This window comes from Psittacula echo (genome assembly GCF_963264785.1).
Source record: "Psittacula echo genome assembly, chromosome: 8".
Lineage (NCBI taxonomy): Eukaryota > Metazoa > Chordata > Aves > Psittaciformes > Psittacidae > Psittacula > Psittacula echo.
Genome location: NC_137744.1, coordinates 118,721 through 143,196, shown reverse-complemented (window position 1 = coordinate 143,196; position 24,476 = coordinate 118,721). Strand labels below are relative to the sequence as shown.

At 48.5% G+C, this 24,476-nt stretch overlaps 1 pseudogene across 1 annotated transcript; it reads right to left on the bottom strand.

The window, feature by feature from the left end:
* Positions 1–670: 670 nt before the first annotated feature.
* Positions 671–1,949, bottom strand: LOC308224694 (ras-related protein Rab-1A pseudogene; annotated as a pseudogene). Its single transcript has one exon. The product of its transcript is annotated as a ras-related protein Rab-1A pseudogene (transcript).
* Between the last annotated feature and the right edge of the window lie 22,527 nt (positions 1,950–24,476).

Below are 24,476 nucleotides of genomic sequence, written 5' to 3'. Positions count from 1 at the left end.
CTTTCATTGCCCGTTCTCTGCCCGGCATCTTCGACCAGCAAAACCGAGCATTTTTTCTTCTTTCAGCCCTCCGGATGCTGCTTCTCCGGTGCTTTCCCGCTCCGTGCGCAATTCTCCCAGCCGCTACGGGTACCCGGGTTCCTCTGTTGGTCCCTGTTCGGGCGCCAATATGTCGTCGCGCATGGAGGGAATACATGCACAATCAATATGATTGATAAAAGTGATCCGTTTATTGTACTCAAATAATGGGTATATATAGTGTCAAACTGCCACGTACACACAGCTTCCCGTAGTGATTGGTTGGCATATACAGCATTGGGTACATTCCAGGTGCACTTTCGGTGCTTTCCCCTGCTCATATACACATCCTCCCCTCAAGGTCTCTGCTCCTAGTTCACAGACAATTTTTAGCTACAAGGTAGGCCAGCTGGTCTTCTATCTCTATTGGTTAACTTCCAGGGTTTTTCCACTGTCGGCAACTGTACACAACTGGTGTTTTTTCTCACTTTCACAGAATCTGTGCTTAATTAAGCTCAGACATGGGAACATGACCTTTGCTTGCTAACCATGTCTCCACAGCTACTCTTTCTTAAAAGACTATCCCTCTGTGCATGAATACACAAGTTAAACAAGTAATTCCTACTTCTGCCTTTGAACATAGTTACACATGCTATGCATTTCTTCCTGTCTGGCCATAGGCATGAAATTGCTTACAAAAGGAGGATGTATTTTTTTTAATCTCAGCAGCCATGGTCATGAAAGACTGTTCTACATTTGTGGCATTCTTTGCACTGGTTTCCAAAAACAGAATTCCAAGAGAATCTGCAAATTCCTTTGCTGTTGTATAGTCTACTACCTTCTTTGTGGTCAGATCACATTTGTTCCCCACCAACAACTTGTTGACGTTTTCACTGGCATAACGGTCTATCTCCTGCAGCCACTGTTTTATATTATTGAAAGACTCCTGATCTGTAACATCATACACAACTATGATGCCATGAGCGCCTCTATAGTAACTGGAAGTGATAGTTCGAAACCTCTCCTGTTCTGCCGTGTCCCATATCTGAAGCTTGATTGTTTTCCCATCTAGTTCTATAGTTTTGATTTTGAAGTCCACACCAATCGTGCTGATGTAACTTTCTGTGTACGTGTCATCTGCAAACCTAAGTAGAAGGCAAGATTTCCCAACACCGGAGTCTCCAATCAGAAGTAGCTTGAATAAATAGTCATATTCTGGATTCATGCTGGACATGTCCATGGGGCCCGCGGCCCGAGGGACGACGAGCACACTGTGAGGGGGGACGGTTGTGGCCTGGCACCTCCCGCCGCCGAGGTAGGCGCTCTGCGGATGCAGATGTCACAGAATCACAGAATCCCAAGGGCTGGAAAGTACCTCAAAAGATGGTCCCTGCCTGCTTCGCGGCCTCCGCGCTTCTGTTTTTTTATTCTTTTTTTATTTTATTTTTTTTATTCACAGTATTTTTATTCTGTGACTTCACAGCACTCAGGTGCATGTCACAATATATGCAGACAGCCACAGTCCTACTGCTGTTACCTTTTCTGCTTTTCATGGATATACATCAGTTGACAGTACAGCTCAATGGCCTGCATTTCAGTTTCTTGAATCTTGGACAGGTAAGGACCATCTTTCTTATTCCTGGAAGCCACACTTAGTATTTAAATAGTCTAAGATCACTGCATGTACTGCTGACAGCTGTTTTTCACACCCAGGTAAGAAAAAGTTCAGCTAAAAAAAATCATTGTGCTGGAAAAAGCCATTTTTCTCATTCAGCAATGTCCAAGGCCAGCTGGATGGCTTTTACTTCTGCAGACTGACTCGATTCACCCTCTCTTTCAGCAGTTTCTGCAGCTTGTCATCGGAGACTCCATACAGCTGCTTTCCATCTCTGATACTTTTCCACAATACGGCAGGACCCATCTGTAAACAACTTCTCACTTTCTGACAGTTCATTATATGGTGGTGCCTCTTCAGCACACATCACTTCCTCCTCTGGTGGCATTCCAAAAGCTTTGCCCTCTGGCCAGTCCATGATGACTTCCAGAATTCCTGGACTGTTGGGATTTCCTGTTTGAGCTCATTGCGTAATTAATGCGGACCACTTACTCCATATAGCATTGGTTGCATGATGTGTAGAGAAGACCCTGCCTTTGACCATCCAGCCCACTTTCATGATTAATGAGTCTATTGTATTACAAGTCATTACCGTGAAGTACAGCTAAACAAGAACCTTAGCCCAGGCCCCCCAGCCAATAAACACTAAACTAGCAAATACTGGATTCAAGTAAGGTATGACATGCTGAAACTCTGAGATCAAGCACACCACCACCAAGAGCAAGTGAAACAACATTGTATCAAGTGACTATCAATCCAAAACAATGAATGCTTATCACAAATATGATTAGACACACTCTGGTCGGATCTGTCATTATCTCAACCCTTCGAGCCCCACGCTGGGCACCACAAAGAACTGTTGTGGTTTAAGCCCAGCTGGTAACTCAGAACCGCGCAGCCCATTGTGAAGCACCAGCTTCAATTTCTTGAATCTTGGACAGGTAAGTGTGGAGACATGGTTAGCAAGCAAAGGTCATGTTCCCATGTCTGAGCTTAATTAAGCACAGATTCTGTGAAAGTGAGAAAAAACACCAGTTGTGTACAGTTGCCGACAGTGGAAAAACCCTGGAAGTTAACCAATAGAGATAGAAGACCAGCTGGCCTACCTTGTAGCTAAAAATTGTCTGTGAACTAGGAGCAGAGACCTTGAGGGGAGGATGTGTATATGAGCAGGGGAAAGCACCGAAAGTGCACCTGGAATGTACCCAATGCTGTATATGCCAACCAATCACTACGGGAAGCTGTGTGTACGTGGCAGTTTGACACTATATATACCCACTATTTGAGCACAATAAACGGATCACTTTTATCAATCATATTGATTGTGCATGTGTTCCCTCCATGCGCGACGACATATTGGCGCCCGAACAGGGACCAACAGAGGAACCCGGGTACCCGTAGCGGCTGGGAGAATTGCGCACGGAGCGGGAAAGCACCAGAGAAGCAGCATCCGGAGGGCTGAAAGAAGAAAAAATGCTTGGTTTTGCTGGTCGAAGATGCCGGGCAGAGAACGGGCAGTGGAAGAAGAAAAAAGAGGCCAATCCTGAAAGAGAAGAGGAGCCTATGACAAAAAAAAGAAGAATCGGACTACTAAGTAGTCCTAAGGTAAAGCCCGGAGAAGAGACAGAGGTCAATCCTGAAAGAGAATAGGAGCCTCTGAGCCTGGAGGACAAAGAGGGAGCCTCCGCCGCCCGCTGAGTTGGCCTGCTTGCTGGTGAGCTGCCTTGGTACCAAAACTTAAAAAAGAGAGAGTAGTGAATAATGGAAAGGCAAGCGGCCTTTGATTTATTTAAGTGCTTCTTAGAGAAGCAGGGTTTAGGGAAGGACATGGATCTAGGAAAAGGGCTTACTGCCCTCTTTGATTATGGAAGGAGACGTGGGGTGCTATCGAGAAAGTTATCTCCAGGAGAGGAGCTGCTGGAGCGGCTGCGGGACACAGAGGCGCAGCGAGTGGAGGAGCCGCGGGTGCAGACCTTTGCGCGGGAGCTGTGGAGGAAGGTGCCCTGGGAGGCCCGGCCGGAGTCCCCGGGCCGCGCGGCCGAGCGGGCAGCGCCGGGGCTGCAGCGCGACTGCCAGAAACCGTGGCAACGGCAACAGCAACAATGGCAGCAGCAGGAAAACGCGAAGTGGAGTGTTGTGAGTCCTGGTAGCACTCCCCTTTGTGCGACAGGGCGAGGGACAGGGGGGTTCCCCACAACGAGCGACAACAACCCTCAAAGCCTACCCTGGGGGAATCCTCCCTGCTGACGACAAATTGGCCCCTACAGGAAAAAAAAAAAAAAAAAAAGTACCTTTATAGCCTTTTGAACATGTTATATGAGTACTGTGGCAGGCTGTGGACTTGAAACCCCATATACAACTCATTTGATAGTCTCTTTGTTATCCACATGTACTAGAAGTTGGGAAATATATATCCATGTATATCTATGTTTCTATTAGCCCTTGGAGACTTTTTAAGGATATTGCTGACCACTTCTTCGATGTAGGCTGGCCACCTGCATCGGAATGAGTGTGCATTTTAGTCAGTGTAAAAGCCCAAGGCTCATGCGATGTGGGGAGGCAGAGCCTCTGCGGGGACGCCTGCTAAAGTTGAGCCTGCAACCTCACACTGCGATGATGCTGCTTGGAGCTGATTTTTGATTGTCTTCACAGGGTCCTTACGCCACGTTTCGTATGAGGGACTGTGTAGTGGAAGTAATGTTTGTCTGGGCTTTGTGTTTTGAATATTGTATGGAGTGTGTTTGTGGGATCCCATGTGTGTGTGTGTGTGTGTGTGCGTTGGGGACAGACAGTGTTCTGTATATTTTTTGTTGTTGGGTTTGTGTAAAAGTTTTAATGGGTAGCAGATGAACATTTTGGACAAGAAAGGGTTAATGCAAAGTGCTGTTGCTGGCAGGTATTTATGGCTGCTGCTAAGCAGGCAGGCAGCTGTAGCTTCACATGCCTTTCCCATCAGAATGCCTTTGAATCACTCTAACCCAGCTCCTTCTCAGGAGCTGATAGTGTAGGATAGGGGGTATGTTTGTATCCTCCTACCTAAAGATCCATGGTGGCTACCTGCAAAGTTTGTTAACCCTTACCATAAGTTGGACAGACAAGTGGAGAAATCTGATACTTTTATCAATCATATTGATTGTGCTCGTGTTCCCTCCGTGCGCGACGACAGGTAAGGACCATCTTTCTTATTCCTGGAAGCTGCAGTTAGTATTTGAATAGTTTAAGATCAAGGCATGTACTGCTGACAGCTGTTTATCACACCCAGCTAAGACAAAGCTCAGCTGAAAAAAACCTTGTGCTGGAAAAAGCGCTGTTATGTATCCTAATTGGTACTTTGTACCAATTGGGTAAATACCTCTACTGTCTTACCACATTGACAAGATAGAAAAGAAGAAATAAAAGCCTGTTCATAAAAGATTGTGGATTTCATACTCTTTAGTCTCTGACAAAAGTACCCTGAAATGAATTTGTTGTGTTTGGATGATGAGAACTTGGTCATACCACCTGCTTTAGAGCAGACTTTAGTTAAACACAGACCTATGCAGATGCTGAATATAAGCAACCTGATCCATCCAGCTACAGTGTGCTGAGCAGTAAAGAAAGATACCTGTTGGAGTTCTGCTAAAGATCTGGATGTCTGCACCTACCACATGGCTTGTGGCTTTCCCCCATAGGGAAAGAATTACTCCTCTCAACCTGCTGGCAATGTGCTGCCTAATGCAGGCCAGGAAGCTCTTGGCCGCATTTGCTGCAACAATGCATCATCAGGCCATTGTCGAGTTGATGTCCATCAGAGACCCCAGGTCCTTTTTTGACCAGCTGCTCTTCAGCCAGATAGCCCTCAGCCTCTATGTTATTCTTTTCCAGGTGTGGAACTTCACTTTTCCTTTTGTTTGACATTTTCCTGCAGTGCTTCACCTGCAGTAAACTATAAACTTCATTTGTTCCGCAAAGATGTGTGCACAAATGATGAACTGAGTCTAAGAAACAATATCACAAAACGTGCAGGTAGAGAGGAGAAAAAAAATTCGGAATAGCCTTGCAGAATGACAGCAGGAATAAGAGGTTGTTATTGGTATTCCAAAATAGTGGTAGCATAGTCTTCATTGAGCTTTATGGTAGTTTCTATCATAAAACTATGCATGTGCCAAATAAATTGCAAGACACATGCCCGAGATATTCCTTTTCCTTTGCAAATTCCATCTTAGAAATATGCTCAGGTTTTAAAAAACATCAAGTACTTAAAACACATTCACTGCACAAACTAAGTTTTCATCCAAACATTACAACAGCAGCAGCTGTAAGTAGAGGCTACTATCCACTTTCCATGGCAGGACTTCCTCTTCACTCCATTATAGTTATATCCCTTATCATCTATATTTAACAGATCTCTCTTTCTTCCAAGAACTAGCTTTGCTGAAGGGGTCATCCTGATATGAGGATATTCAAATAGTTCTCCAACTGAATAGCCTCCTAGCCCACTAAGTTACTCCCAAGAATCTCAGTTCACATGTATCCAGACTTTCAATGCAGACGCACCAAATATTGCGAAACCAACATGCAATGTAGTGTTTAAATCTACATAGAAACTTAGAAGGTTTAAAAAAACCCAAACAACAAACCAACCAAACATGAAAAAAGAAAACAAACCAGCCCAAGCCAAAACCTAACAAACAGCAGCAAAGAGCCCCAAAACAAATAAATCAGCCAATGGTTTGCAAATTCTCTTCTGTATACCTACAACACATGGCAAGGGGTTGGAACTAGATGATCCCTAATGCCCCTTCCAACCCAAAACATTCCATGATTCTATGATATACCCCTATGGATGTTTCAGCACTAAGCACTTCAAGATTTTGGCCCACACTGGCTTCTAGCTTGGGCTGAGTTTCTTACTAGACCAAAGCTAGGAACTGATTCCGATTCAGCAGTCCATCCCAGTGACAAGCTGTAAAGAGACAAAGAACCACAGAAAATGCTGCGTTTTCTCCCCTGAAAACAAGTCCAACAATTTTCTTTGTGATTACCAAGCAATAAAATAGATGAGATGATAGAATGGCAGTTGGATGCATGAGTTGCAGTTTTAGTACCACCTGGCTTAAAAGTAAAATTATTATTTAAAAAATTCCATAAGAATTGTACTGAAGTTCTAATGCATGTGAATGAAAGAAAAGCAAGTAGTAACTAAATATCTGAATGTTAAAGTCCCCATCACAATAACTGCCTGTAGGTGAGCTCAAATTACGAGCTTTTACCTAAGCTAGAAAGTAGAACTCGCCCTCTAAATCACTTTGAGTTCCATGTGCACACAGTGACATACTCAGTATGCCTCAATATATTTCCTGAAGACTATTAGAAAGGCACTGTAGCATGTGTTTCAGGGGGCACACAAAAAAAGAGACTAGATCTGAATTGCTTCAAACAGTCCCTTGCCTGCATTTCTCACTAAACTCTTGTCTTGGTTTAAGCCCAGCTGGCAACCCAGAACCACGCAGCCGCTTGCTCACTCCCTCCCTTCTTTCTTCCCCCACTCCCGGAGGGATGGAGAGGAGAATCGAAAGAATGTAACTCCCACGGGTTGAGATAAGAACAGTCCAGTAACTAAGGTATAACACAAACCACTACTGCTACCACCAATAATAATAATGATAAGGGAAATAACAAGGGAAGAGAATACAACTGCTCACCACCTGCTGACTGATACTCAGCCTGACCCGAGCTGTGATCTGGGCCTTGCAGGTAATTCCCCCCAGTTTCTATCCTGGGTATGACGTGTCATGGAATAGAATACCCCTTTGGCTACTTTGGGTCATGTGTCCTGTCTCTGCTTCCATTTTGCTTCCCATGCTCCTCCTCCCTGGCAGAGCATGAGACTCAAGAAGTCCTTGGACAGAGTAAACATTACTGAGCAACAACTGAAAACATTGGCATTATCAGCGCTGTTCCCAGGCCACAAGTCAAAAACACAGCACTGCACCAGCTACTAATGAGGAGAAAAATGACTGCTACTGCTCAACCCAGGGCAGTATCCACCCCTTATTCTATACCATTCATGTCATGCTCAGATCACATATTTTAAAATGTGCCATTGCTTTTTGTCTCATATATACATATACATATACATATACATACACACAGAAAGAGAGCTATCATCCCTTAGTCCATGGACCAATCCGTATAAAGTTGAGGAATTCATTCAGTCCATGACGTCAGGCTCCATGTCAGGCAGGTGAGTGGTTCTGCCCCTCGGCTTGGGCACCACAGGAAGCTTGGAGTCTATAGGAATCTTGGAGACCATACATGGCTTAGAGACAGTAAGTGGCTTGGGCACCACTAGAGGCTTGGGCACCACTGGAAGCTTGGTGTCTGTAAGTGGCTTGTAGATGACAGGACACCTGGGCACCACAGGAGGCTTGGGCACCACTGAATGCTTTCAGACAACAGGAAGCTTGGTGTCCACAAGTGGCTTGGAGACCACAGGACACCTGGGCACAACAGAAGGCTTGGGCATGACAGGAGGCTTGGGTATCTGTCCTGGGTTCAGCAGTAGCAGTCATTTTTCTCCTTCTTAGTAGCTGATGCAGTGCTGTGTTTTTGACTTTCGGCCTGGGAACAGCGCTAATAACACCCTGTTTTTAGTTGTTGTTCAGTCATGTTTACTCTAACCAAGTTCTTTCTGAGTCTCATGCTCTGCCAGGGAGGAGAGGAAGCCAGGAGGAAGCAGAGACAGGACACCTGACCCAAACCAGCCAAAGAGGTATTTCATACCACAGCACGTCATGCCCAGTATATAAACTGGGGGCAGTTACCTGGAAGGGCTAGATCACTGCTGGGTCGGGCTAGGTATCAGTTGGCGGGTAGTGAGTGACTGTATTCGCTTCCCTTGTTATTCCCCTTATCATTATTACTACTGGTGGTAGCAGTAGTGATTTGTGTTATACCTTAGTTACTGGACTGTTCTTATCTCAAACCGTGGGAGTTACATTCTTTAAATTCTCCTCTCCATCCCTCTGGAAGCGGGGGGAGGGAAGAAGGGTGTGAGTGAGAGAGAGACTTCGTGGCTGATTTACGGCTGAGCTTAAACCATGACAGTACCAAAGGTGACTTGAGCACCATTGGGAAGACAAGAGGCAGGAACATGGGGTTTGGCCTGGGTTTGTTGCTTTTGCATCTGAGGCTGCATTAGTGAGTAGGCTTCCACCAGCAGCTCCAGCCCCACATCGGGAGGCATGGTCACCATTGCCTGCAGGGAGACATGGAATAACTGGATTTGAAAAGAGGGGGACAATCACTGCCCTGGCCCTGCTGCCACACTGGTGATCGGACAGGCCAGGATGATGGTGGCTCCATGGTGCCTGGGCACAAGCTGCTCATGTTCAGGTGAGGAGTGGGGGCTCGGGGTGCCTACCCCACAGCCCCTCAAACCCACTTCTTTGTAGATGAGCTCGAAGGCAGCAGTAGAGCAGGCAGGGTTCTCCTTGTGGTCCAGGACCACGTGTAGCGTGTCGCACTGGACGGTGGCGCAGAGCCATCGGGTCACCGCTGAGCAGACCTCCAAGGATGGAATGGTGTTGATCTCCAGCAGCCAGGGCTAGCAATACTCCCCAAACATGAAGTTTGCTCTGTAGAGCTTGAAGCTGCCCTTGCACGCCTCCACCAGCTCCTGGGTGCTGCACAGGGCAACCACCACTGCCTCATTCATGTCAGGGATGATGAGCTTGTCCCACTTGCAGAAGGTACAGCTGGAACTGCTGGCTGGACCAGATCAGGTCACGGGGCAGTTTGGGGTGCTGGCCCAGAGCCAGCCTCCACTGCTTCTGGATGACGATGTTGCAGAAGTGCCGGGAGCTGGCATGGGGAGAGGAGGGATGGGTCAGTAGGGTGCCAGGGTGCCGGATGTGCAGCGCTGGGGTGGGGAGCACTCAGTGGTGCAGGTGGTGCAGTGAGAAGGGCGGGGAGCAGAAGCACACGTACCTGTCATGGTAAAACCAGATGGTCAGTGGGTTCCAGTTGCTCACCAGGAACCGTTGCCGCAGGTCGAACTTGGTGCAGCGCCACATATTTCTGCAGCACTCATCGTCCTGCCTGCAGCAAGGGTGCTGTGCATTTCCCTGCCAGCTCCAGCACCTCCTCCAGCAGTGCGGAGCAGGTGATGCCTGCAAGGGGGGACACATGGTGCTGGGAGAGAAATGCGAGACCCCTCTTGCCAACAGGGTGTTAGCGTCAGGACAAACACATAACCATCGGAATGGTTATATGAGGTGCTTTATTAAGGCGCCGAGAACCAGGGGTACGCACCCAAATCTGGTTCTAACCCCGTCACATCGCGTTCGCAATTTATACGTTAGAAGTTTCGCAATAGGTATCAGGGATTACTTCATCAGTCCTTTATGACATCAGCCGCTCCTGCGCTTGCGCGGCCTCCTCTGGTGGTCGTCTGGTGGTCGTCCTGATGAAGTAAGGAGTCTTCCTCACTCTGTCCTCTTTTTACCTTGTTCTTTGGACAAATCCCAACCATTATGTGGATACAGCATTCTTTTATCTTCCTTTGGTATGTGGTTCAGGCTTACTTAATCTTTGGTTCTGCTAAGTTGGAGTTTCTCAGTATATTCTTTTCTACATTCCCTTTATTTTACAAGGTTATATTTGTTTCTATTCCTAAAGTCACCATTGTAGCGTTTAGTTATAAAGTAGCTAGGATACAAACCAGCACAATTGCAGTATTCAGTGTATGAAGCTTCTCTATTGATTTATGATTTCTAAACACAATCGCCTACTGGAATAGTGTCTAAAATACAGAACAGCAAAGTTACAAAATTTTAACATATATACAAAGGCTTTCTTCGCAAACTGCAAACATTTCAAATATAATCACTGCTAGAATGGTTTCAGAAAGTTTCACCCTCCTGTAACAAGGGAAGCCTGTGCCCAAACCCCCTTTTCCTTTGGCTTCGCCTCTACTGTGGGACTGGGCTCCAGGCCTGATGATCCAAAGGTTGTGAATGCCCTCAATGTGGAGCTGGGGCAGCAAGCCAGGTTGGAGTGGCTGCAGTGTCAGTTGCTGTGGCTGCAGCGGCTGCAGTGCCTATTGCTGGGGTTGGAGAGGTTGCAGTGCTTGTTGCTTTGCTTGCAGTGGCTACAGTGCCTGTTCCTGGGGTTGCAGTGGGTGCAGTTCCTGTTGCTGCGGTTGGAGTGGCTGCATTGTCAGTTGATGTGGTTGCAGTGGCTGCAGTGCCTTGCCCTGCCTTGCCTTGCCCTTCACGGGCTTGACTTGCTTTGAACTGTCTTGCCCTGCCTTGCATTGCCCTGCCTTGCCCTGCCTTGCCTTGCCTTGCCTTGCCCTGCACAGCCTTGACTTGCTTGCCCTGCCTTGCCTTGCCCTCCTTTGCCATGCCTTGCCCTGCCTTGCTTTGCTTGCCCTGCCTTGCTTTGCTTGCCCTGCCTTGCTCTGCTGGCCCTGCCTTGCTCTGCTGTACCCTGCCTTGCCTTGCCTTGCCCTGCCCAGCCTTGCCTTGCCTTGCCCTGCCCAGCCTTGACTTGCCTTGCCCTGCCTTGCCTTGCCCTGCCCTGCCTTGCCTTGCCCTGCCCTGCCTTGACTTGCTCTGCCCTGCCCTGCCTTGTCTTTCCCTGCCTTCCCCTGCATTGCCTTGCCTTGCCTTGTCTTGCCTTGTATTGCCTTGTATTGCGTTGCCCTGCCTTGCCTTGCCCTGCCTTGACTTGCCCTGCCCTGCCTTGACTTGCCTTACCCTGCCTTGACTTGTCCTACCCTGCCTTGACTTGCCCTGCCCGGCCTTGTCTTTCCCTGCCTTCCCCTGCATTGCCTTGCCTTGCCTTGTCTTGCCTTGTATTGCCTTGCCCTGCCTTGCCTTGCCTTGTCTTGCCTTGCCCTGCCTTGCCTTCCCCTGCCTTGCCCTCCCCTGCCTTCCCCTGCATTGCCTTGGCTTGCTTTGACCTGCCTTACTCTGTGTTGCCCTGACTTGCCTTGCCTTGCCCTGCCTTGCCTTTCCCTGCCTCATCTTTCTCTGCCTCGTCTTTCCCTGCCTTGCCCTGCATTGCCTTGCCTTGTCTTGCCTTGCCCTGCCTTGTCTTTCCCTGCCTCGCCCTGCCTTGTCTTTCCCTGCCTCGCCCTGCATTGCCTTGCCCTGCCTTGCCCATCCCTATGGTCCACCAGCCCTCTGGATGTCCAGCCCGCTAGACCTTCATTCCTCCAGCCCTCTTGACCTCCAGTCCTCCACCCCTCTGAACCTCCAGTCCTCCACCCCTCTGAACCTCCGGTCCTCCACCCCTCTGAACCTCCGGTCCTCCAGCCCTCTGGACTTCCAGCTCTCTGGTCCTCCACTCCCCCAGCCCTCTGGTCCTTCACTCCTCTGAACCTCCAGTACTTCAGCCTTCTGGACCTCCATTCCTCCAGGCCTGTGGACCTCTAGTCCACCAGCCCTCTGGACATCCAGCCCTCCAGGCCTCCGGACCTCCATTCCTCCAGCCCTCTGGGCCTCCAGTCCCCCAGCCCTCTGAACCAAAAGCCCTCTGGTCCTTTAGCCCTCTGGACCTCTATCCCTCTGGACCTCCAGTCCTCTGGTCCTCCAGGCTTCCAGACCTCCATTCCTCCAGCCCTCTGGTACAGCAGACCTCTGGGCGTCCAGTCCTCCAGACCTCTACCCCTCTGGACAACCAGCCCTCTGGTCCTCTAGACCTCTGGCCCTACAATCCTCCAGTCCTCCAGCCCTTTAGTCCTCCAGCCCCATGGTCCTCCAGTTCTCTGGTCCTCCAGGCATCTGCTCCTCCAGCTCTCCTGTCCTGTGGTCCTCCATTCCTCCAGCCCTCTGGTATAGCAGCCCTCCGAGCCCAATTAGAATAAAACAATATCCCTTAAAATTAGAAGATCAAAGGGAATCAAAGAAATCTTTGTTAAATTTTAAAATATAGATTATTAAATGAATGTGAATTGGAATATAATACTCCTATCTGGACAGTAAAGAAATACAACTGGAAAAGTTGCGGATTGGTTCAAGATCTTAGAGCAATCAACAAAATTGCAGAGGATATTCATCCAGTAGTAGCTAATGTGTATACTTTATTGACTAAACTGAATAATAATCAGAGATGGTTTGCCATCTTGGATTTAAAGGACACTTTCTTTTGCTTACCATTGGCCAAAGAAAGCCAAAATTTATTTGCTTTTGAATGGCAAAATCCTGACACGGGAAGGAAAACCCAATTAACTTGGACGGTATTACCTCAAGGGTTTAAAAACAGTACAAAGATTTTTGGAAATCAGCATGAGAACTAGAATCATGGAAGCTGCTCACTCAGATAGGGACTCTGTTACATTATGTAGATGACCTATTAATTGTCACAGAAAGAAAGGAAGAATGTGTCCACTGGATGGTGGGATTACTGAATTTCCTGGGACTGAATCGTTATTGGGTATCCAAACAAAAGGCCCAACTAATTCAAACCCAAGTCTCCTACTTAGGATATGAAGTAACAGGAGGACAGAGAGAACTTGGAACTGCTAGAAAAGAAGCCATTTGCCAAACTCCACGATCATCGACCGTCAAGGAGCTCCAGATGTTCCTGGGCATGACTGTATGGAGCAGACTTTAGATTCATGATTATGGAGTTCTGGTAAGGCCACTATATGAACTCCTAAAAGGAAATCATCCCTCTTTGGAAGGGACTGATTCAGCAGAGGGGTCTTTTAGAAATTCAAAACCAGAGCTAATGAGAGCTCCAGCTCTGGGACTTCCGGATGTCAATAAACTCTTTTGGCTATATTCTTATGAAAAACAAGGAATAGCCTTGGGGGTCCTTGCTCAGAAACTAGGACCCTATAAAAGGACAGTGGCATATTTTTCGAAACAGCTGGATGAAGCAAGCAAAGGATGGCCCAGATGCCTAAGAGCTGTGGCGGCAGTTGTCATGAACACTGAAGAGGCTCGCAAATTCACCTTGGGACAAAAGATTACTGTACTGTCCCATGTTGCATCAGCAGTCCTGGAACAGAAAGGAGCCCACTGGTTATCTCCTTCACGTTTTTTAAAATACTAGGCCACCCTTGTGGAACACGATGATATAGAAATTGTGGTCACTAATGTGAATCCAGCATCCTTTTTTCAGGAACAATCGACAGAACCACTAACACATGACTGGTTGGCCACTATAGAGACTGTATATTCGAGATGACCAGATTTGATTCTTGGTTTACTGATGGTAGTAGCTTCATGAAAAATGGTGAATGAAAGGCAGGATATGCTGTTACCACCACTTCACAGGTAATAGAAGCTAAACCTTTACCTGCAAACACCTCTGCCCAAAAGGCAGAAATAACAGCATTAATGAGATCCCTGGAACTGGTTAAAGGCAAAAGGATAAATATTTGCAGTGATTCTAAATATGCATTTGGTATGGTCCATGCACATGGTGCCACCTGGAAAGAACGAGGACTTTTGAACATACAAGGGAAACAGATTAAACATGCTACAGAAATTGCTGTTCAGATATCTGAGGAAGTAGCTATTATTTATTGTAGAGGGCATCAACAAGGTGACTCTAATCAGGAAACTGGAAATAATTTGGCCGATTTCAAAGCCAAATGAGCAGCTGAACAATCTAAAAACATGTCCTTAAAACTAACAATTGAGAAATCTAAACCTAGATATTCAAAAGAGGATAGAAAGTTGACTGAAGATCTGAAAGGACAGGAAAACAAAGAGGGTTGGGTTCCGATACCTGATGGGTGAATTATAATTCCCTATAATCAACTCTGGAAGCTAGTTCAGGAGGAACATAATAAAACTCATTGGGGTAGCAACTCTTTGTATAAATATTTAGACAAATTATAGGAAAGAATCTATACACCATAGTTCAATCAGTGACAAAACAATGTCAGCTCTGTCTTAAGAATAATCCTAAAACAGAAAATAGAAATTAAATTGGGACAATTGCGAGAGGAAGTTATCCGGGACAGCAGTGGTAAATAGATTTTTCTGAATTACTGAGAAAAGGAGGTTATCGATATGCAGTTCTCCAGTCCTCTAGACCTCCAGTCCTCCATCCCTGTGGTCCTCCAGCCCTCTGGACATCCAGTGCTCCAGTCCTCTGGACCTCCAGTCCTCCGGACCTCCAGTCCTCCAGTTGTTTGGATCTCCAGCCCTGTGGTCCTCCAGCCCTGGGGACCTTCAGTGCTCCAGCCCTTTGGTTATCCAGTCCTCTGGATCTCCAGTACTCCAGTCATCTGGATCTCCAGTCCTCAAGTCCTCCAGCCCTCTGGTCCTCCAGTCCTCTGGACCTCCACCCCTCTTTACCTCCATTCCTCTGGTCCTCTGGTCCTCCAGTCCTCCAGTCATCTGGAACTCCAGTCCTCCAGCCCTCTGGTCCTCCTGCCTTCTGGTCCTTTCGCCCTCTGGTCCTCCAGCCATCTGGACCTCCAGTTCTCTGCTTCTCCAGTACTCTGGACATCCAGACCTCTGGTCTTCCAGCCCTGTAATCCTCCTGCCCTCTGGTCCTCCAGTCCTTCCGCCCTCTGGACCTCCATTCCTCCAGTTCTCTGGACCTCCATTCCTCCAGCCCTCTGGACCCCCATTCCTCCAGCCCTCCTGTCCTCTGGTCCTCCAGGTCTCTGGAGATCCAGACCTCCGGTCCTCCAGCACTGTGGTTCTCTAGCCCTCTGGAACTCCAGTCCTCCGGTCCTCCAGCCCTGTGGACCTCCAGCCCTGTGGTCCTCCTGTCCTCAACTCCTCTGGACCTCCAGTCCTCCAGTCCTCTGGTTCTCCTGCCTTCTGGTCCTTTCGCCCTCTGGTCCTCCAGCCCTCTGGACCTCCAGTTCTCTGCTTCTCCAGTACTCTGGACATCCAGACCTCTGGTCCTCCAGCCCTGTAATCCTCCTGCCCTCTGGTCCTCCAGTCCTTCCGCCCTCTGGACCTCCATTCCTCCAGTTCTCTGGACCTCCATTCCTCCAGACCTCTGGCCCTCCAGCCCTCTGGTCCTCCTGCCCTCTGGTCCTCCAGTCCTTCCGCCCTCTTGACCTCCATTCCTCCAGCCTTCCTGTCCTCTGATCCTCCAGGTCTCTGGAGATCCAGACCTCTGGTCCTCCAAGCCTCTGGTCCTCCAAGCCTCTGGTCCTCCAGCTCTCTGGACCACCACCCCTCTGGTTTTCAAGACCTCCAGCTCTCTGGTCCTCCAGTCCTCCAGCCCCATTGACCTCCCCAACACTCCAGCCCCCTGCACCTCCAGTCATCCAGTCCCTTGGACCTGCTGTCCTCCAGTCCCCTGGACTTCCAGTCCTCCAGCTACCTGGACCTCCAGTCCTCCAGTCCCCTGGACCTCCTGTCCTCCAGTCCCCTGCACCTCCTGTCCTCCAGTCCCCTGCACCTCCAGTCCTCCAGCTCCCTGGACCACCATTCTTCCAGCCCCTGGACATAAAGTCCTCTGGGCCTCCAGCCCTCCAGAACTCCAGCCATAAGGTCCTCTAGCCCTCTGTTCATTCAGCCCTCTGGACCACTAGTCCTCTGGTCCTCTGGACCTCTAGTCCTCCGGTCCTCTGGACCTCTAGTCCTCCAGCCCTGTGGTCCTCCAGTCCTGTGATCCTCTAGCCCTCTGTTCATTCAGCCCTCTGGATCACCAGTGCTCTGGTCCTCTAGACCTCCAGTCCTCCAGCCCTGTGGTCCTCCAGTCCTGTGATCCTCTAGCCCTCTGTTCATTCAGCCCTCTGGATCACCAGTGCTCTGGTCCTCTAGACCTCCAGTCCTCCAGCCCTGTGGTCCTCCAGTCCTGTGATCCTCTAGCCCTCTGGTCTTCCAGCCCTAAGGTCTTCCAGCCCTCTCATCCTCCAGCCCTCTTGACCTCCAGTCCTCCATCCCTCTGGACCTCCAGTCCTCCAGCCCTCTGGACTTCCAGCCCTGTGGACTTCCAGCCTTGTGGACCTCTTGTCTCCCAGTCCTCTGGACCTCCAGTCCTCCAGCCCTTTGGTTCTCCTACCCTCCAGCTCACTGTTCTCCAGCCCTCTGGTACTACAGTCCTCTGGTCCTCCAGTCCTCAAGCCCTGGGGACCTCCAGTCCTCTAGCCCTCTGTACCTCCAGACCCCTGGTCCTCCAGCCCTCCTGACCTCCAGACCTCCAGTCCTCTGGTCCTCAAGTCTTCCATCCCTCTGGTCCTCCAGCCCTCTGGTCCTCCAGTCCTTGGGTCCTCCAGCCCTCTGGAACTCCAGTTCTCTCGTCCTCCAGTCCTCTTGACCTCCAATCCTCCAGGGCTCTGGACCTCCAGCCCTCTGGAACTCCAGTTCTCTGGTCCTCCAGTCCTCTTGACCTCCAATCCTCCAGGGCTCTGGACCTCCAGCCCTGTGGACCTCCTGTTCTCTGGCCTTCCAGTCCTCCTGTTCTCCAGCCCACTGTTCCTCCAGCACTCTGGTCCTCCAGTCCTCTTGTCCTCCATCCCTCTTGACCTCCAGTCCTCCTGACCTCTAGTCCTCTAGCCCACTGGACCTCCAGTCCTCCATCCCTGGTAACTTTGAGTCCTCCAGCTCTGGGGACCTCCAGCCCTATGGATCTCCAGTCCTCTGCTCCTCCAGCCCTATGATCCTGCAGCCCACTGATCCTCCAGCCCTATGCACATCCAGTCCTCCTGCCCTCTGGTCCTCCTGCTATATAGTCCTCTTGTCCTCCAGTCCTCCGGACCTCCAGTCCTCCAGGCCTCTTGTCCTCCGGTCCTCAAGCACTGCGGTCCTCCAGCCCTCTGGAACTCCAGTCCTCCGGTCCTCCAGCCCTGTGGACCTCCAGCCCTGTGGTCCTACTGTCCTCCACTCCTCTGGACCTCCAGTCCTCCAGCCCTGGGGACCTCCAGTCCTCTAGCCCTCTGTATGTCCAGCCCTCTGAACCTCCAGTCCTCTAGTCCTCCAGACTTCTGGACCTCCAGCCCTCTGGTGTTCCAGCCTTCTGGACCTCCAGCCCTCTGGTGTTCCAGCCTTCCGGACCTCCAGCCCTGTTGTACTCCAGCCCTCTGGTTCTCCTTGCACTCTGATCCTCTAGTCCGCCAGCCCTGAGGACCTCCAGCCCTCTGGACCTCCAGTCCTCTGATCCTCCAGCCCTTTAGTCTTCCAGCCCTCTGGTCCTCTGGTCCTCCAGCCCTAAGGTCCTCCAGCCCTCTGGATCTCCATTCCTCTTGCACTCCAGTCTTCTGGACCGCGATCCTTCTGGTCCTCTGGTCCTCCAGCCCTTTGGACCTCCATTCCTATCGTACTCCAGTCTTCTGGACCTCCATCTCTCTGGTCCTCCAGTTGTCCAGCCCTGGGCACCTCCAGTCCTCAAGCCCTCTTGACCTCCAGTCCTCTGGTCCTGGGGACCTCCATCCCTCCATCCCTCTTGACCTCCTGTCCTCCAGCCTTCTGGTCCTTTAGCCCTCTGATCTTCCAGCCCTCTGAACCACCCGTCCTCCAGCTCTTTGAACCTCCAGATCTCAAGCTCTGTTGTCCTCCAGCCCTGTGGTCCTCTAGCCCTGTGGACCTCCAGTCTTCTGGACCTCCATCCTGCTTGACCTCCAGTCCTCCTGACCTCTGGTCCTTTAGCCCACCGGACCTCCATTCCTCCAGCCCTGAGGACCTCCAGTCCTCCAGCCGTTTGGTCCTCCTGTCCTCCAGCCCTCTGGTCCTCCAGCCCTCTGGTCCTCCAGTTCTCCAGCCCTGGGGACCTCCAGTCCTCCAGCCCTCTGCACCTTCAGTCCTCTGGACCTCCAGCCCTCTGCACCTCCAGCCCTCTGCACCTCCAGCCCTCTGGAACTCCAGTCCTCTGCACCTCCAGCCCTCTGGACCTCCAGCCCTCTGGTCCTCCAGCCCTCTGGTCCTCCAGTTCTTCAGCCCTGGGGACCTCCAGCCCTCCAGCCCTCTGCACCTACAGTCCTCTGGAACTCCAGCCCTCTGGACCTCCAGTCCATCAGCTCTCTGGTCTTCCAGTCCTCCAGCCTTGGGTACCTCCACTCCTTCAGCCCTCTGGACCTCCAGCTTTTTGGACCTCCAGCCCTCTGATCCTCCAGGCCTCTGGTCCTCCAGTCGTATGGACCTAGAGCCCTCTGGTCCTCCAGCCCTTTGGACCTCCATCCCTCTGTTCCTCTAGCCCTGTGGACCTCCAGCACTCTGGTCCTCGAGGCCTCTGGAGCTTTAGTCCTGTGGTCCTCCAGCACTCAGGTCCTCCAGTCCTCTGGTTTTCCAGGCCTGGGGACCTCCATCTTTCCATCTCCCTGGTCCTCCTGCCCTCTGGTCCACCTAAGGACAGATGAATCCCAGTAAATCATTGGAATTCAGATGAATTTATTGGAAGCAGCTGTAATTCCCATGGGAGAACAGCATTTTAAGACTCAGGCCATTGTTCTGAGAGTAAGGCCATTATTCTGAGACTAAGACCACCATTATGAGACCAAAACCACCATTGTGAGACTAAGACCACCATTCTGTGACTAAGACCTGCATTCTGAGACTAAGACCAGCATTCTAAGACTAAGACAAACATTCTAAGACCAAGACCAAGGCCAGCATTACAAGACAAAGACCAGCAATCTAAGACTAAGATAAGCATTCTACGACTAAGACCAGCATACTAAGACTAAGACCACCATTCTGAGAAAAAGACTAGCATTATAAGACTAAGACCACCATTCTGAGACTATGACCAGCATTCTGACACGATGACCACCATTTTGAGACAAAGACCATCATTCTGACACTAAGACCTGCATTCTGAGACTCAGATCAGCATTCTGAGACTAATATCAGCATTCTAAGACTATGAGCATTCTAAGACTAAGACCAGCATACTAAGACTAAGACCAGCATTCTGAGACTAAAACCAGCATTCTGAGAGTAAAACCAGCATTCCAACACTCAGACCACAATTTTGAGACTAAGATCACCATTCTGAGACTAAGACTAGCATTCTAAAATTAAGACCACCATTCTGAGACTAAGTCAAGCATTCTGACACTAAGACCAGCATTCTGAGACAAAAACCACCATTCTGAAACTAAGACCAGCATTCTGATACTATGACCAGCATTCTAAGATTAAGACCAGACTTTTAACACCAAGACCAGCATTCTCATACTAAAAGCAGCATTTTGAGACTAAGACCAGCATGCTGAGACTAAGGCCAGCATTCTGAGACTAAGACCACCATTCTAAGACTAACATCACCCTTCTACTACCAAGATCAGCATTCCAAGACCAACACCAGCATTCTAAGACTAAAACCAGTATTCTGAAACTAAGACCAGCATTCTGAAACTATGACCAGCATACTAAGATTAAGACCAGACTTCTAACATCAAGACGAGAATTCTAAGACTAAGACCAGCGTTTTAAGACTAAGACCAGCGTTTTGAGAGTAAAACCAGCATTCTGAGAGAAAAACCAGTAATCTGAGACTAAACCCAGCATTTTGAGACTAACACCAGCATTCTAAGACTAAGACCAGCCTTCTAACACCAAGACCACCATTCTAAGACTAGGACCAGCATTCTGAGACTATGACCAGCATTCTAAGATTAAAACCAGACTTCTAACACCAAGACCAGCATTCTAAGACTAAGACCAACATTCTGAGAGTAAAACCAGCATTCTGAGAGAAAAACCAGTAATCTGAGACTAAACCCAGCATTTTGAGACTAACACCAGCATTCTAAGACTAAGACCAGCCTTCTAACACCAAGACCACCATTCTGAGACTAGGACCAGCATTCTGAGACTATGACCAGCATTCTAAGATTAAAACCAGACTTCTAACACCAAGACCAGCATTCTAAGACTAAGACCAACATTCTGAGAGTAAAACCAGCATTCTGAGAGAAAAACCAGGAATCTGAGACTAACACCACCATTCTAAGACCAAGACCAGCCTTCTAACACAAAGACCAGTATCTAAGACTAGGACCAGCATTCTGAGATAAAGACCAGCATTCTAAGACTAAGAGAAGCTTTCTAAGACTAAGAGAAGCTTTCTGACACTAAGACCACCATTCTGTGACTAAGACCAACATTCTGAGACCAAGACCACCATCTGAGACAAAGACCAGCATTCTGAGTTAAAGACCAGCATTCTGAAACTAAGACCAGCATTCTAAGACAAAGACCAGCATTCTAATATTAAGACCAGACTTCTAACACCAAGACGAGCATTCTAAGACTAAGACCAGCGTTTTGTGAGTAAAACTAACATTCTGAGAGAAAAAGCAGTAATCTGAGACTAAATCCAGCATTTTGGGACTAACACCAGCATTCTGAGACTAAGACCATCCTTCTAACACCAAGACCAGCATACTGAGACTAGGACCAGCATTCTGAGACTATGACCAGCATTCTAAGATTAAGACCAGACTTCTAATACCAAGACCAGCATTCTAAGACTAAGACCAGCGTTCTGAGAGTAAAAAACCAGCATTCTGAGAGAAAAACCAGTAATCTGAGACTAACACCAGCATTCTAAGACTAAGATCAGCCTTCTAAGAGAAAGACCACCATTCTAAGACAAAGACCAGCATTCTAAGACCAAGACAAGCATTCTAATTCTAATACTAGCCTTCCATCACCAAGACCAGCATGATAAGACTGCTACCAGCATTCTCAGACTAAAAACAGCATTCTGAGACTAAGACCAGCATTCTAAGACCAAGACCAGCATTCTAAGACTAACACCAGCCTTCTAACACCAAGACCAGCATTCTCATGCTAAAACCAGCATTCTGTGACTGAAACCAGCATTCTGAGAGAAAGACCACCATTCTGAGATTAAGATCAGAATTCTGAGACTAAGACAATCATTCTGAAACTAAGACCTCCAATCTGAAACTATGATCAGAATTCTGAGGCCAAGACCAGCATTCTGAGACTAAGACCAGTATCCTAAAACGAAGACCACCATTCTAGAGACCAAACCCAACATTCTGAGACTAAAACCAGCATTCTAAGACTCAAACCAGCATTCTAAGACTAACATTACCCTTCTGAACACCAAGACCAGCCTTCTAACACCAAGACTAGCATTCTAATACGAAGACCACCATTCTAATACCAAGACCTGCATTCTAAGACCAAGACCAGCATTCTAAGACTAACACCAGCCTTCTAACACCAAGACCAACATTCTCATACTGAAAGCAGCATTCTGAGACTAAGACCAGCATGCTGAGACTAGGACCAGCATTTTAAGACTAAGACAAGCATTCTGAGACTAGGGTCAGCATTCTGAAACTAAGGCCGCCATTCTGAGACTAAGAGAAGCACTCTGACCCTAAGACCACCATTCTGAGCCTAAGACCAGCAATCTGAGCCTAAGACCAGCATTCTGAGACTAAGACCAGCGTTCTGAGACTATGACCAGCATTCTTAGATTAAGACCAGCTTTCTAACACCATGACCAGCATTCTAAAACTAGGACCAGAATTTTGAGAATAAAACCAGAATTCTGAGACTAAGAGCAGCATTCTGAGACTAAAACCAGGATTCTGAGACTAAGACCTGCATTCCAAGACTAAGACCTGCATTCTAAGACTGTGATCATCATTGTAAGACAAAGATCAGCATTTTAACAGTAAGACCACTATTCTAAGACAAACATCATCCTTCTAACACCAAGACCAGCATTCTGAGACTAAGACCAGCCTTCTAACACCAAGACCAGCTGCTGATGTATTACTAGGTTTAGCTGATTTTGACACCAATGCTGTTCAAGCTAGGATTTGCCAGGGGGGCTTGCAGTTCATTTTGCAGTACAATTGGCAGTTCGGGCTTTGAAAAGTGTCCCTGAACCTGGTAGACAGAGACAGCCTTTTGTCCGAATCAAACAAGAGGCAAACAAGCCGCTCATGAGATTTTTACACTGACTTAATGAGGCTCTGGAAAAACAGATCAATAATGAGAAAGCACGTGAATGTATTTTCAGACTACTTGCTATTGAGAATGCTAACCCTGACCAGAAAGAATTGCGGCCTTTAGGAGATCCGAGCATAGATGGTATGTTAAATGCCTGTATGAATGTAGGGTCTAGACAACACGATCTGTCTTTGATTGCGGAATCATTTGCGGTATTGTCAGTTAAGTCACAGCAGTGCTTTTTGTGCGGTCAGTACGGCCATTTGAGAAGGGACTGTCCAAAAGTAAAAGCAATTAATAGAAGGGGAACATCTGGAATCTGCTCGGGCTGCTGTAAAAGGCGTCATTATGCAAATCAATGCCGATTGAAATTTGGGGATGGCCAGCTTTTAACTTCACTGGGAAACCCCAAGTGGAGCGTGGCGAAGGGCCGCGCCATGACAACAAATCACCCCCCAAATGGCCCCCTCATGGAGCTGCCACAGTTTGCGTGCCAGCACAAGCAGCAGCGCTGGAGTGGACCTGGCCAGCTCAGCAGAGATGATAATTCAAGACGCATCAGTTGTGCTTATTCCAACAGGCACATAGGGCCCACTCAGCATGGAAAGGCAACACTGTTAATTGGACCAATCTCTACAATGATAAGGAGCCATTTTGTGCTGCCAGGACTCTTAAAAACATGTTGCAGAAACAAAAAAGGGGGAGTTCAGGGTTAACCCCACAAGAATGCATAGCGAAAGCTTGTTATGCTTTGAATTTTTTAAATCGCTGGATGGAGGATGGACCTCCTATACAGCACCATTTCAGGGGTTCTACGAATTTTGAACAGGGGAAAGCTCATGTTAAAGTACGTAATCTTGAAACTCATGAATGGGAAGGCCCATTCCCTTTAATAACCTGGGGATGAGAGTATGCTTGTGTTTCCACAGATAAAGGATCTCATTGGGTCCCTGTAAGATGGGGTGTCCGGCCTTGTCTTCTGTCTCTTCATCACAAGAGGACTGACACTACCCTGGCTTCCCACCCAGCCAAAAGAGGACATCTGGGTAGCATTAGCCAATGCGACAGGACAAGACACCCTGTGCCTGTCCATTACCACACCTACGAGTCCTTTCAGACTGCTGTTGGACAACTGGATGGTGGCTGTCATTCCCTCAGCAGCCCAGGCAATGCAGCCTCAAATCCTGTGGATACGTGGGATGGCTGGGTGGTATAACAACCAGTAGCTTTTTGCAGCCACAAGAAATTGATTTGTTAAGATCTGTAAAAATGGACATGTATCTGTATTTTCATTATGTAGCTTGAAAACAATCGTTAGTGCAGAATGTTAACTGTTCTTTAGCTGTTCATTTGCTAGGCTAGGTGCACGAGTGAAAAAATTGATTGTATTAGGAATTTTTGTTTTGTTAGTGTTCTGGGTTCAGCAGGAGCAGTCATTTTTTCTCCTTCTTAGTAGCTGGTGCAGTGCTGTGGTTTTGACTTTCGGCCTGGGAACAGCGCTGATAACACCAATGTTTTAGTTACTGCTCAAATGTTTAGTCTGACCAAGGACTTTGTGAGTCTCATGCTCTGCCAGGGAGGAGGGGAAGCCAGGAGGAAGAAGAGACAGGACAACTGATCCAAACTAGCCAAAGAGGTATTCCATACCACAGCACCTCATGCCCAGGATGTAACAGAGAGTAACCCGGAAGGGCGAGTTCACTGCAGGGTGGGGGTGAGGTATCGATCGACGGGTCGTGAGGTGTTGTATTCTGTTCCCTTGTTATTTCCTTTATCATTATTATTATTGCTGGTAGCACTAGTGATTTGTGTTATACTTTAGTTACTAATCTGTTCTTATCTCAACCTGTGGTAGCTACATTCTTTTGATTCTCCTTCCCATCCCTCCGGGAGTGGGGGGAGGAAGGAGGGGGAGTGAGTGTGAGTGCTGCGTGGCTGGGTTTAAACCACGATATTAGTTTTTATTATCTTATGCAGTTTCTTATTAATCGAGA